Raw genomic sequence first — 213 nt, forward strand, 5'->3', positions numbered from 1 at the left:
CCTTCCCGCCCTGAGAAGGGTGGGAAGGAGGTGGGATGAGAGGGGCTGGTTCTATGGCAGTGCCAGATTGAAAGGCAAGTGGCAAGAAAACACGCGCGTGACCCTGCCTCCCGGGCATGCGCGCATACCCCGCCACTGACACGAAGGAGGCACCGCTCGTCCCCTCTTTTTTTTTGAAAATTTTAATTTTAATTTGAATTTGGACAAGCTTTG

Source organism: Nannochloropsis gaditana (genome assembly GCF_000240725.1).
Source record: "Nannochloropsis gaditana CCMP526 unplaced genomic scaffold scaffold075, whole genome shotgun sequence".
NCBI lineage: Eukaryota > Eustigmatophyceae > Eustigmatales > Monodopsidaceae > Microchloropsis > Microchloropsis gaditana.